This window comes from Panthera pardus, unplaced genomic scaffold, assembly GCF_024362965.1.
Source record: "Panthera pardus isolate Hobbes unplaced genomic scaffold, ASM2436296v1 HiC_scaffold_20, whole genome shotgun sequence".
Lineage (NCBI taxonomy): Eukaryota > Metazoa > Chordata > Mammalia > Carnivora > Felidae > Panthera > Panthera pardus.
Window position 1 is genome coordinate 51,513,999 of NW_026526766.1, and position 14,666 is coordinate 51,528,664.

At 33.9% G+C, this 14,666-nt stretch overlaps 1 protein-coding gene across 7 annotated transcripts in view; it reads right to left on the minus strand.

Annotated features, from left to right (window-relative positions):
- LINGO2 (leucine rich repeat and Ig domain containing 2) overlaps positions 1 to 14,666 on the minus strand; it is a 1,147,525-nt gene that overhangs the window by 664,050 nt on the left and 468,809 nt on the right. For all 7 annotated transcript variants that reach the window (XR_008424224.1, XM_019424194.2, XM_019424191.2 and 4 more), the window contains one exon: positions 13,939 to 14,027. The gene's annotated coding sequence lies outside the window, so the exon portion shown is untranslated. The remainder of the gene's footprint in view (positions 1 to 13,938; positions 14,028 to 14,666) is intronic.

The following is a 14,666-nucleotide window of genomic DNA, read 5'->3' on the forward strand; positions in this document are numbered from 1 at the left end:
ACGTGAGTTGCTTCTGGTTTGGCTATTGTGAATAATGCTGCTATGAACATGGTTGTACGGTTATCTCCCTGAGTCCTTGTTTTCAATTATATTATTAGTATTCTTTGATACACTACAGAGTTTAAGTTTTATGTAGTCAATTTATCCATTTTTTCTTTGTTAGCTATGCTTTGTGTCATATCCAAGAAATCATTTCCAAATCCAATGCTGTGAAGCTGCTATATATATTTTTAAGAGTTTTATAATTTTAGCTCTTATTTTTAGGTCTTTGGTCCATACGGATTGTTTTTGTTTTTGTTTTTGTTTTGCCTATAGTGTAAGATAAGAGTCCCACCACACTCTTTTACATATGGATATCCAGTTTTACAAAGATCATTCGTTGAAAGGGGTGTCTTTTCCCCAGTAAATGGTCTTGGTACTCTTATTAAAAAGCATCAGACCATATATGTATGGATTTATTTCTGGACTCTCCATTCTAGTTGACTGGCCTATATGTCTGCTTTATACCAGTACCACACTGTTTTGATTGCTGTAGCTTTATAATAAATTTTGAAATCAGGACGAATGATACTTCCATTTTTTTTTTCAGGACTATTTTGACCATCCATGGTACTTTGGGGGTCCAAATTAATTTTAAGATCTGTTTTTCTATTTTTGCAAAAAAAACATTGTTGATATTTTGATAGGTATTTCACAAAAATTGTGAATTTACTTGGGTAGTACTGACATCCAAATAATATTGTCTTTCAGTTCATGAACACAGAATGTCTTTCCATTTATTTGTATATTATTTAATCTCTTTCAGCAACATCTTGTAGTTTTCAGTGTACAAGTCCTTTGTTCCCCTGATTAAGTTTATTACTAAGTATTTTATTCTTTTTGATAATATCATAAAAGAAATCATTTCTTAATTTCCTTTTATGATTGTTCACTATCAGTGTATAGAAATGCAACTGATTTTTGAATGTTGATGAATCTGTTTACTAGCTCTAACAGTGTGTATATGTGTGCATAGTCTTTAGAATTGTTTACATATAAGATCATATAATCTGTAAACAAATATAATTTTACTCTTTCTTTCCCAATTTGGATGCTTTTATCTATTTTTCTTTCCTAATTCCTCCAGCTAGGACGTACAGTACAATGTTTTTTTTTTTTATTTTTTAACGTTTATTTATTTTTGAGACAGAGAGAGACAGAATGGGGGAGGGTCAGAGAGAGAGATGGGGAGACACAGAATCTGAAACAGGCTCCAGGCTCTGCACTGTCAGCACAGAGCCCGACGCGGAGCTCGAACTCACGGACGTGAGATCATGACCTGGGCTGAAGTCGGATGCTTAACCGACTGAGCCACCCAGGCGCCTCAGTACAATGTTGAATAGAAGTGGCAAAAGTGGTCATTCTTGTCTTGTTCCTGATCTTAAAGGAAAAGCTTTCCATCTTTCATCATTGAGTATGATGTTAACTCTAGGTTGTCATATTGGCGTTTATCATCCTAATGTAGTTTCCTTCTATTTCTAGTTTATTGAATGTTTTTTTATCATGGAAGAGTACTGAATTTTTTCAAATGCTTTTTTTGTATCAACTGAGATGATCATATACTTTTTTTTCTTTCATTTTGTTAATGTATTACGTTGATTGATTATAGTATGTTGAACAATCCTTGCATTCCAGGAATAAGTCCTGCTTGGTCATGGTGTATAATCCTGTAATCATGCTGTTGAATTCAGTTTGCTGGTATTTTCTTGAGGATTTTTGTAACAATATCCATTAAAGATATTGGTCTGTAGTTTTCTTTTTCTGTAGTGTCTTTATCTGACTTTGATATTATGGTAATGCTGGCTTTATAAAATGAATTTGTAAGGGTTTCTTCTTCTTTAACTTTTTGGAAGAGTTTGAGAAGGATTAGGGTGAATTCTTTCTTAAATGTTTGGTAGAATTCACCAGTAAGTTATCTAGTCTTGGATTTTTCTCTTGGGGGAGGTTTCTGCTTACTGATTCAGTCTTTTTAGGTCTATTCACTTTTTTTTTTTAATTTTTTTAAGATTTAGTCTTGGTAGGTTGTGTTTTCTAATTTGTCTATTTCATCAAGTCTTCCCAATTTGCTGTCATACAATTTTTTAGTCCTTTTCACTTCTGTAAAATTGGTAATAATGTCTCTTCTTTAATTTCCGAAGTTATTTATTTACATTTTCTCTACTTTTTTCTTAGTCTAGCTATGCTTGCCGATTTTCTTGATATTTCCAAAGAACCAACTGTTGGTTTTGTTCATTTTCTCTCTTTTGTTTATATCTGCTCTAATCTTTATTATTTCCTTCCTTTTGCTAGCTTTGGGGTTTTTTTGTTGTTCTTCTCCTTTTTCTAGTTCTTTAAGGTATCAAGTTAGATTATTGATTTGAGACATTTCTTCTTTCTCAATGCCAGTATTCATCGCTATAAAGTTCCCCTTTACCACTGTTTTCACTGAGTTCAGTACATTTTGGTCTGCTGTGCTTCTATTTTCATTTGTCTTGGGATATTTCCTAATTTCCCTCTGATTTCTTCTTTGATTTATTGATTGTTTAAGAGCATTTTAATTTCCACATATTTGTGGGTTTTCCAGTTTTCCTTCTGCTGTTGATATTTAGCTTCATTCCATTGTAGTTGTGAAAGATACTTTGTATTATTTTAATAGTTAAAAATGTATTAAGTTTGGTTTGTGGCCTAACATATGTTCTATCTTGGAGAATGTTCCATGTGAAAAATATGTATTTTGCTAATATTGGGTGGAGTGTTCTCTACATTTGTGTTAAATTCAATTGGACTATAGTGTTCAAGTCTTCTGTTTCCTTATTGATCTTCTGTCTAGTTTTCTTCCACTATTAAAGCAGGGTTTTCAAGTCTCTGACCATTATTGTAGAGCTCACTATTTCTCATTTTAATTCTGTCAATGTTTGTTTTTATATACTTGGAAGCTCTGATCTTTGCTGCATATACCTTTATTATATCTTCTTGGTGAATGGACCCTATAATAGTTATATAATGTCCTCTGTCTCTTTTAAAATTTTTTACTTAAAATCTATTTTGTCTGATTTATCATCTATTTTGTCTTCTCCATTTTGGTTACTATTTGCATGGAATATATTTCACTTTCAAGGTATGCATGTCCTCACATCTAAAGTGAGTTTCTCATATACAACATGTAGTTAGAGGATCCTGATTTATTTTGTTTTGTTTTTATCCAATTTGCCAATCTATGTCTTTTGACTGAGGAGTTCACTCCACATATCTGTTGTTTTAAGCCACTACATCTTTGAGTAATCACAGCAATGCATAAAGACCACAATTCCTGTATACTAATTAATAATGCCATATCTATATTAATACCCTGGCTTTTATAAATATACTGTTGTTCTTATTTTTAGAAAAAAATATAAAGAAGTATTTCATGATTCAGAGGCATTGTGGCCCGAATTATCCTTAAATGTTTCAGATAGATAAAGATAACGGAAAATGTGGTAAAATGTTAACAGCTGGGAAATCTGGATGAAGGTACATCAACATCCTTTACTATTACTATTCTTGGGACCTTGCTGTATGTCTAATATCATGTCACAACAATATCATGTCACAACTTAAACAAATTAAAGAAAACAATTCAGAGACTAAAAATTAAGAACACATTACAATCCAAAACATGAATAGACTACAAAGCTACTTTCACCCTCTGGATTCCAGAAGGAAAGGTAAGAGAAAAATGAGTAAAAGTAATATTTAGATAAATATAAACAGAATTTTCCAGAATTTATGGAAGACAGTCATATAAAAATTAAGTAAAATCAAAATAAAATTTAAAAAATATGGAAAACTTGATACCTGGACATACCACAGTAAAACTGCAGAGGCAGCAAAGACAAAGAAAAAATATTAAATGTTGTGGAGAGGAACGATTGATCATCTTCCCAGAAAGCAATTAGCTTGACAACTGACTTCTAAACAGCAACAATGTACACCAGAAGCCAGTATAATAATAGCTAGAATGTACTAAAGCAAAATAACTATCAACTTAGAATCACATATTCACCAGACATCTTTCAGTGATGAGGAAGGAATAAAGACATTTATAGATAAACAAAAACTGAGCATTTGCTACGAATAGATAATTACTAAATGATACTACTAAATGTAGTTCTTCAGACAGAAGAAAATGATCTCAAGTGGAAGATATCAGATATAAGAAGGAAAGGTAAACAAATAGAGTGAGCAATATTCTTATTTATCTATCTGAAACAAAAATAAAATTGTCATTTGGGTTAAATATTAGAATAGAACTAAAATGCATGAAAATTGCTATAAATTCAAAGGAGGCTGATTGTAGTTGTTATTCCAAGCTCTTACATTGTTTAGAAGGAGAGTGAAGATTGAACTTCACACTTTGGTGAGTTTCCCTATGCATAATTACATTTCTAAGGCATTAAAAGTCTAGAAAATGCTATTACTCTGGTAATAGGCAGTATGATTCCATTTATGTAAAATTAAAAAAAAAATACAATGTGTACCCCCTCAACAAATATACAGTGGTAGAAATATGTCTCAAAACTATAAGGAAAATCAAAAGAATAATAAAATTCAGAAGAGAGCTTATCTCTGAGGACACAAGGAAAGCAAATGGATTGAAGGAAAATATATGGGTTACTTCAAGATATGTTAATGTTTTCCTTACACTGAATGGTATGCAAAGTATGCATTTTGTAGTCTAATTTACAACTCACGCATATTTTAAATATTTTTTCCATATCTCTATTCAATAAAACCAATTAAAAAAAGAAACATCTGAAATAGAAGATTCTGAATGGATTTAGAATGTAGTGTATTACTGTTGTGATGCTGGGTGGTGTTGTCAAATTGAGAAGGAGAACTGTTTTTGATTAGGGAAGCAGCCTGATTAGAAAACAGTGCAAAACTAAACCTAAGGAAGGTCTACATGACATTAAACTCTGCCAGGTAGTTAAGTGTAATAGACTGCAAAATCGCCCTAATTTCTCTCTCCTTCATATATCCACTCCCTTTGGACTATTGCTTTGTAGTTACTCTCAAGAGGTAGAATCCATTTGTCTACTCCTTTCATCCAGGTTGCCTTGTGACTTGCTTTGGCCAACAGAATGTGGTAACAGCATCACTGGGCCAGTTCTAAACATTGGCCTCAAGAAGTGTTGAATGCTTTCATTCTTTGTCTGCTATGTGAATTTGCTCAAGCTAATCAATTGTATGATAGAGACATGTGGCCCAATCACTCCTAGCACATTAGTCACAAAATTGCAAAATAAGTGAGTGAGCCTATCCTAGACTGGTCAATCCTGGCCTATCCACAGCTGAGCTCATGCACATGAGCCAGCTCAGCTAAAATCAGGCAAGCCTAGGATCACCAAAACTGCCCAATAACCTACAGACCTATAAAAAATAATCAAATGACTATTGTGTTACAAAGCAAGTATGTTTTGGAATAGTGTTTTTCTCAGAAAAAAAAAAACTCAGTCAAGCAAACATTAAAGTATCTATCAATCAAAATAAACTTGATTCTATAATTCTACAAGTGGCACATCTTTCCTCCTTATGTTTCCTTTTCTCTGAATGTACTCATACAACATGTTCACCTGGTTGTAACTTTGTAGGGCCATGAAACACTTAATAGTCATGAATATTCCAACTGTATATAAAATGTCCTTATTTTGGAATGTTGGAGACAAGATAAAGTCTTCAAAGATGATACAATCTGAGAAGATAGATTTTCAATTCTTTTTTTAAAAAAAGTAAATGGGTAACATTGCTTAAGTATAAAACAGAAAAACTCAAGGGAAAAAATACACAGGTATGAAAATGAAATGTGCTGATCTCCCTTTTCTTAATTTATGGCACTGTGAAAACCCTAAAGTACTATGGGGCCATGTATTCGTGAGAGCAAGAGAACAGGGGTGGCAGAAGATATTTTTAACAAAGTCATCAAGGCACTCATGAGGATGGCATATTTTCCACGAACAAGCAGCATAACTTAGTTCTCTGCTCGAACACCACACACGGCATAATGCAAACGGCACTCTCAGAATACTGATGCTCCCACAGGGAACTCAACAGTGAACCAGGAAAAGATCACAGTCTCTGACAGCTGATTGGTGAATTAATTAGGTGCTGCACCTTTTTTAATGCGATTGTAAATCACATGTACAGCATGCATTCAGAGTCATAAAAAGATTCCAAGGATGCTAGGCGTCACACAACAGTATGGCAAAATGTAATCAGAGTCCAGAGGGACACCCAATAGGTTTACCAGAGACCTGCTGGGATTAATCTTACATATCATCCTTTCCGAGGGGAAAATATGGACGGGGTGGCAAAATTATTTAGGCTCCAAGCAAAAGAAATCAATGCCTTTTTATCACTTTCTCTCAAGTTTTCTCAAAACACACTTTACTTCACATTTGTACACTTTCTAACCATCTCTGAAATTATTCCTCCTCATGTAACCTATCAAGTGACAGGGGATTGTGAAGAGAGATCACAGACAGAACCATTTCCACCCTGCAATGACCAGGTCATTGTTACTGCTGCCTATATGCTCTCAAATATTCTTCCATTGCAGGCCTTAGTTGCTAAGTATATCTTATTATATAACTTATTGTATTTATCAGTTGTGTGATCTTCGGCATGTTATTAATCTCCTCAGCTCTCAGTTTCATCTTCTGCAGAAAGGGGATAATAGGGATGTCTGGATGGGTAAGTTTGTTAAGTGTCCAACTTCAGCTCAGGTCATGATCTCAAGATTCGTGAGTTCAATTCCCACCTTGGGATCTCTGCTGTCAGCACAGAGCCGGCTTCAGATCCTGTGTCCCCCTATCTCTGCCCCTCCCACCTCACATGCATCCCCTCCCCCTCAAAAAATAAAGAAACATTTTTTTTTAAAGGAAGAGGAAAGTAAACTTCTTTTCATAGGGTCATTATGGAAATTAAGTAAATATTGTAGGGTGCTTAAAACAGTGCCTGGCCCATGCCTGATAAGTTCTATAAAAGTTGTTGCATAAATGGTGATGCAAAAATGATGTTATCCTATTTGCACTGCGGTCCATTAGCAATGAAATGTTTGATCACTTTGATTTCTCAGAAAACGCAGCTGAAGTACACAGTTTAAATACAAAAGTACTAACAGAGCTGCATGTATAGAGGATCGGAATGTGGGAGTTCTCAGATTTACTATTTTTTTCTATTATTTTCTGTAACTTGGGAAGATGAGGAGATAAACAAAAGACAGGAATTATTTCTGTCAGATTTTTTAAAAAAGGCACTAAAATTCATTTCAAGCCTCCTTTTTGGTGACAAACGGATCATGCTGCAGGCATGTGGGGTTGCAGCTGTACTTTGATTAGCTACCCCCATGCCTTGTGGCCCTGTGGGAATGGCAGGCAGCACATGAGAAGCCGATTCAACATACATATTAATAATATTTTAACCTCTTCCAATAAAACACTGATCACTGAAAATACACAGGGGTATAGAAAGAACACATAAAACATTTTAAAAGATTATTCTTAATTTTAGTTTCCTTTCCCTTCCCTGCCTGCTCTGCACTGAAGATAACTGTTGAGTCATGAAATGATCAATTACCATGCTCATGGAATGCATGCGGACCAGTTGAGGGTTGAGAGAAGCACAAAAAATGGACCAGCATCCCTGGGAGAATCAACCTGAGTTTATATCTGAACTGGAAAGAGTAAAGATGCCAAAGATATTTAAGTCCCTTATTCAGCACGATGATACTGTGATACTCATAGATGCAAAAACGCTATCAATAGGTAATATGAGATATTTGGTAAATAGGAGTCAGAAGTTAAATATTTATATTGAGAGAGTGTATTGCATCCTGTTTTATTCCTAAAAGGATTTGAGATAGCTAACTAAGTTGTTTTGGTGTGTGATAAAATAAATGAGGAAAAATTTTAAAATTGAACAGATATAATAATGCCAGAGATAATGTTAGTACCTACTTGAAATCAAATAGCTTATGGCTGGGGGAATCCAGATCTATTGGAATCCTTTCTCAGACAACAGTACTGCACTTTGGGTCATTCCTAAGGGAACTACCTGCAAAGAACAATGGTAAAGGGGGGCAAGTTCCTCTTTCTTATTAATAGTCTTTGGGACCTGCCAACTATGGTCACCTGGGCTAGAATCAGGACCTGGGTTAGAAACCTCAGAGATCTCTACTACCCAACTCTAAATTTAAGCCCAAATCATAGATTTTACATTGATCAGAATGGATGTTTTCAAGAAAAATAATAGGTCAGAGGGAGCTATCTAGGGAGTAAGCCCTTAGTTTACCATTGGAAATAAGACAAAAAAGGAGAAGAGTGTATTAGATAGCCAAGCTCCTCCATGTGGAAGGGCTTTAGCTTTCCAGTTTGAAAGGAAGAGAAGACAGACTGAATCCCACACACATAAATATTCATTGGATGGCTACCCTGCAACATCCTGGAATCTCTCCCATCAGATGATTATCTCTGATTCCCGGGAATTGATTCTTCCTCCTCTCTGAAAGCTCTTCCCGAAGATATTGCACAGGTGGCTCCTTCTTATCACCCAAGTCTCCAATTAAAACGTACCTCTATGGTAAAGCCTTTCAGAACAACACAGTTTCAAGTGACTTCTCAGGCTCTCAACTTGTTTTAATACTTACCATTACTGAATGTTTTCTTTTACTTATTTTTATTGTTAATGAACTCCATACTCTACACCACTCATTTAGAACATTAAGTTCAATGACAATAAGGATCTTGTCTGTATTATTACCTCATATACATGTGAGTACTAAGTGAACGTAATAGGTGCTCCACAAATGTTTACTGAGTGGATACATGCTTGAATGTGTGTTTTGATAAATCAAGAAAGGTGGTGGAAAGAGAACAATTTCTTGGGAATCTATTTTAATATTGATGATAGCTAACATTTACCAAGAATGGACATTAATATATTAAGTGTTATCTTTTTTTAAATCTTTTTTTTAAATCACAATACACCATGATATTAACACTGAAAAGAAAAATAAGGTCACATTTTGACCAAATCTACCTTAGAGCCCAATAAAGGAGATGAGATCCACACCTACACTAATCCCATAGCAGTTAAGCGTTACTACCATATATGCCATTGGATTTTGTTTACTTGCCAGGCACATGCAACAGATTTAGTTTTGAGCTTCCTAGTACCCTACACACACCTGAAAATAAATCTATTACACAGTCTACTGGAATAGTTAAAAACAACTTTGTAGAAGCAGCCATGTGTTTGGAATGCTGAGACTAGAAGGATGTCCCATGATCTTCTTAATGGAGAAACTTTAGGATGAAGAAAACCACACCATGAATGACATTACAACAATCAATGCAAGCATGGGTTTCTAACATCTATAACACAAATCAGTGTAAGTCGATTGCATTGATTCAAGCTGTGGTCCAGTGAAAGCACTTCTACAGAGTAAACACAAATATTTTAATAGTCTTGTTTAATCCACTGATAAAATTTAAGCTACACTGATGAATGAAAAGGATTTGTATCACTTACTATTTCTTGCCACTATTTTGTTGACACTGGCTGGCAGAAATTATGATGCATATATAGTATGATGAGTGAAATACCACAAACATTTGGTGTTATTAATTAAGGCTATATCCATGGGTTTTAAAACATGCATAATTTTGGCATCTTCTCAGGAGCTGAGACATCCAACCAGAACACTTACCCAAACTGGCTAACATTATACCTATGCAGCAAGCACAAAAGGGAATGGAATATCTATGGCCAAGTCTAGATTTCCCCAGAAAACAAAAACAGAAACTGTTTTTTTTTTCTAATACATGAACAGAAGTCTAACAGAAAGGCTAATATCTTACCCTAGTCATAATCCAAAACCATTAAACAATAATAAATAAGGCACCCGCAGAATAATTTAACTTTAATCTATGCTATAAAATGTACTCCTAGGTAGCTACATTAATTATTAGGCTCTAATTCACAGTCAGTGGATTGGAAAAGCCTGTAGTTTGTAACAGCTGATTTTAAGCCATTCTTTTTTACCATCATTAGAACATGAGTGTCCATAACAATATCACACCATGAGCTGTAATTTCACGTCCTCTTTTTACAGACTAGTGAACTAAGCCCCAGAGATGTAAATTGCCAAAGTGACAGAGGCAGTGAGTGAGAAGCTAGGAATGCTTCTCTGTGCCTGAGATTATAACCACTAAAATTCAGCCACACTATTGGCAACTTCGGTCAGAAAGATGAAATTCATAGATTTTTGGAGTTAGAAAGAATCTTGGGGTCATTTGCTTAGCTTCCTTATTGTATAGATGAACTAAAACAGAGTAAATAGTTGACTTCAACTCCATATTCTACTTAGTGATACAATTAAAATTGAACCATTCCAGCATTTTTTCTAAATAAAATTTCTTTATATAAAAATAATCTTAAATTAAGAAAACATAGGGCATAAGAAAGTATCACTTATTATTAAAATATTAATGGTATATATAAATACTAATGATGTATGTAAACGATTATTCTCCAAATAAAAGACCATCAAAGAATGATAGAATAATGGAATAAATACAAACTGTCATCTTTTCAAACACTGATTGATACATGAATCCCCAATGAGAAGCACTTAACCAGCCAACCATCTTCAGGTGACATCTCTAGAAGGAGGGCTCTTAATGCTTTATGAAACAGCCCATTCTGTTTGGGGAAAATTTCTATATTTAACAGTTTTTGTTCATTTAAATCCATATAATGTTATTTTACAAATATTTCCCATATTGGGTCACAGTAGGCCCAAATGTCTTAAGACCTTCCTCATAGTCACAGCTATAAATACTAACCTCCCTTCCATCTGGCATTGATTCAGATATTTGCAGAGAATTATCATCTCTAACGCTTGTTCATCTTTTCTTCTCAAAACAAGGCATATCTAATTCTTTCACATTTTCAAACTCCCTCATTAGCATGCTTGCTCTGGACAGTTATCCTCAGGTTTATCAATATCCTCCTTCAACCTGTGGACTCAGGTCACACTTGCTTTGGGGTTGCTCTACTCAGAGTGTGAACCTAAATTATAGCCCCCTCTCTGTTCAAAAGGTCCATATTAATGTCATCCACATTTCAATTTTGCACACTGGTCATTTACACTGATGACACTAACCTTCTAAACTTGAATCTATGATTTTATTTGAACAACAAAAATGTCTCTGCTATCTTCATAATTTACCTCACCCTTAACTAATACTGATTTACATTATGTATGTATATTATATATATTCTGATGGCTTGAGAATGGAGAAAATAAATTTTAAAACCTCAGCAAAGATTTTGAGGAAATAAAGAATGATAATGAAAAACAGGTAAATAGTTCAATACCTGTGGTAGAAAGGCAATGCTAAAATCTGTCTTTGTCACTTTAGATGAAGACTTGATTATGTGCAAAGAAGGAGCCAGTGTTGAGGGGAGTGGGGACTGAAAATGGAAGTAAAAATGAGCCTAACTATTAGAACAAGAACCTAGAGGAAACAGCATCTGTGCTTTCATTCTGCTTTTGTTATATAATTTAAAATTTTGTTAAAGTGAAAGTTTCCATATGGTTTTGATGTCTCTTAAAAGTCCCATCAAAATAAAGTATTAATTTTTAAAATAACCTCTACTCATGTAATAAATTAATAGTGTGTTTTTTCATTTTTTTTGCTGATAAAAATAAAATCACTTTCTGTCTACTATCTACATCTGAAGAACAGCCAGCATTCTCTGGGTTCACAATCAGAGATAGATTGTAGAGCTTCACATGAATTCGACTGGGAAAAATAGGTTAATTTATCAGGATTACGTAAGCCGCCTAAAATAACTGAAACAGTATGCTAAGAAATATTCAAAGAAGCAATTACATTTAACAGTGTCTTCAAATCACGTTACATTTATCATACTTTAAGTACCATTGAATATTCTTTTTTGATTGGAAGAGACCTATGAATGGCAGACTCTTGAACAGTTTTCCCTAATTTTTTTTACATGACTGTCTGTTCCTTCCATATTATCTCATCTAAGTCAACATAATGGCGAATGATATGTCTCAACATGCAGTTCATGATTTAATTTTTTTTAACTTAAATTCAAGTTAGTTAACATATAATGCAGTATTGATTTCAGATGTAGAATTTAGTGATTCATCATTTACACATGACACCCACTACTCATCCCAAAAAGTACCCTTCTTAAAGCCCATCACCCATCTACCCCATCCCCCAACTACCTCCCTCCATCAACCCTCAGCTTGTTCTCTATATTTAAGAGTCTCTTATGCTTTGCTTCCTTCTCTGTTTTTATATTATTTTATTTTTCCTTCCCTTCCCCTATGTTTGTCTTTTTTTTGTTGTTGTTTCTTAGATTCTACATGAGTTAAATCATATAATATTTGTCTTTCTCCCACTGACTTATTTCATTCATCATAATACACTCTAGTTCCATCCACATTGCAAATAGCAACATTTTATTCTTTTTGATCAATTTAAATTTGGTCGATGATAGCTTTATTGCTTAAAAAAAAAAAACCTCACCAATTCAGTATACTTTATGCTTGTTTAATATCTCCTTGAAATACATTTTGTTTCGTTGAAATCTATATTTCTGTCCACAGAGAGTGTCAGTTTCCTGTTGGCCCCAAAACATCATCCCAAACATATGTGTGCATTTGTGTGCATGTGCGTGTGCGTGTGCATGTGTGTGTGTCTACCATTTGTACCTGGTAGACTATTGGCAAACTAAACGCAAAGGCATTCTTTCCTTGCTATTATTGTTTGTCTGATAGACATGTGAAGGAGTGCTGGAAGCAAGCCTATTTATTTTCTAGGAAACCCATTTTTTCAGAAGCAAATGTTCTTTGTTTTACTTTTGGTCTTCATGAGGACATAAGCAAGCAGTCCCACATGTCTCCCTGTAGTTGTGTTAAATGAGGACTTTCCTAACAGTCACCAGTCAAGACTTATCTTTCTGGGCATATCTCAATTCCTAATTCATCCCTCTGTAATGAACAGAAAGCAGTGATTGCTAATGCCTCAGTTTGCTCTCTAACAATTAAAAGCAAAAAAATAATAGTAATAAAAATAATAAAAAATAAAAACCATGTTGTAATACTTGGTAAATGGCTGCCACCAGCAGAGAAAGAGGAGATAGAAAAACAAGGGAGATTTTTCAGGGAAAAGAAAGTTATCTATACCAACACACAAAGGCCACTAAAAGGCTATTAAGTAGTTTCTATTCTTTTACATATATATGTATATTTCTATATATCTATATCTATATCTATATATAGATATTAAATACATAATGAGTTAATGTTATGTCTGCCAGGACTAAAACAAAACAAAACAAAACAAAAGGAAAGGAAAGAAAAAAAAAAATGCCCAGAAGTAACCCTAACCTGGATGTAACTCACTTTCCACTTCAAATTAATAGTGATGTACCTCCACTATCGTTATTCATGTCATAAGTACTGATAAAGTAAATATCTTTAACTAACACACTTTATGCAAAACATTTAAACTACAACATTTAACTATGATACCATGGTGTTTAAAAGGGCAAAAATCAGTTTAAACAAATAAAAATGGTATACAGACTGTCAGAAACATATCACATATAACATATATAATAGTTTTACAGAGAAAAAGGTATAAGCCTAACAGGGGATTGTCAATATGTCATAGGCCCTGGTCACTTGGGGGCTAACAAACCAGAGGAACTACTTAATTAAATGCATGATTAAATAAAAGAAAATTAATTTCCTTCTTGTTATAAAGAAAGTCTGAAGACACGAAATGGCATTTCATTTCATCCTGAAAATATAATTAAAATAAATTTAGTATTTACCTCATATGATTAAAACTCCATCCAACACTTTAGAAGCCCAAGCAGCTCATGATACAGTGATACAGCCTTCCCGTGGCACTCTTCAATTTCTGTAAATATAAGGAAGGTGAAAGAGTGCATTTAGAGCCAATATGTGTCTTTGTAAAATGATACTGATTAGCTATGAAATGTTTATAATCACTCCACAATGCCTTTTAAAAAGTACCTCCCTACATGTAGCTGTTATCAGTTTTAAATGTACAATATAGCAATGAAAATTATGTCATCCGAGACTTTCAAGGCACTAAAATAGACTACAGCTTATAATACACCACAAAAAAATAAATAAATAAGACCACTCAATTGCATGTTATTTTACTGCGAGAGGCTGTTATACTGTGAAAACTAAGGCATTTGTAATTTAAATTATATTGACATGACCAAAATAAATATTTTTCTAGTCATAATGCTGAGTTACATGTAGTAGAGGGCATCATCTCATTGTTTAGTTTTTACCACTGACTTCTTTATGAGGCTTTAGCAAGTATTCTTACTTCATATCCCTAATTTTCCTGGAAAAGATTCATATAATGTGAGAAATGACTGTCATTCACTTGATACATTGATAAGCAATAGGTAGGCATTTAAGTGTATTCTGCTTCTAGATAACACACACTATATACAGAAAAAAAACACAACACAATAGCTCAAACTTTCACAACATGTTTCAATGATTTGTAGGTGAAACT